Source organism: Cynara cardunculus, assembly GCF_001531365.2.
Source record: "Cynara cardunculus var. scolymus isolate 2C chromosome LG 16, CcrdV1, whole genome shotgun sequence".
Lineage (NCBI taxonomy): Eukaryota > Viridiplantae > Streptophyta > Magnoliopsida > Asterales > Asteraceae > Cynara > Cynara cardunculus.
The window spans coordinates 7034273-7034987 of record NC_037543.1 but is presented as its reverse complement, the minus strand read 5'-3'; positions in this window follow the sequence as shown (position 1 = coordinate 7034987).

Here is a 715-nt window from a genome sequence, read left to right as displayed (position 1 = left end):
AAATTACACCATTTCATTTCATCAAAATATCACCTTATATCAAAAGAATGTTAAAATCCCCTTATTTGTGGAATTCAATGTATTTTGAATATTATTTCTCTAAAAAATAATCAAACGAGGAAATAAAATTTAATTAACGAAATTCAACATTCCAATTTCATCAGATTTCTCAATGATTCATGAACCAAACGTCTCCTTAAATAATGATTTTAAAAGTTAGTTTCTTAAAATAAAAATTAGACCAAAATTTATTTCATTTTAATGCACTTTTCACTTTACAATTTAGTATTTATATTAAATTATATTATTTTTACAAAAATATTGAACAACAGATCAATATATTTAGTTAGTACATCAACAAATGTCGATCGGTTTATATAACTTTAAATGAGATTTTAATTAAATTTATGATTTATTAATTTATTAAAAAATAGTTTTATACTTATAAAAAAATCTATATCTATACTATATTATAAAACATTTGACAAAAACGTTTACAAACCATTTTTTAAACATAAAGTATTGTTTATTGATGCATATTACTTAAATTCAAGATTACAAGTAAATTGTGCGTATGTACAACTTATTAAAGCTTCATGTTTGAATTTGTGTAACTAAATGCAGATAAACATAATCAAATAGAGAATAAACGGTTCATTTTAAATATAAAAAAATTAAAATATAATTAAGATAATTATTGATAACTAACAAAATA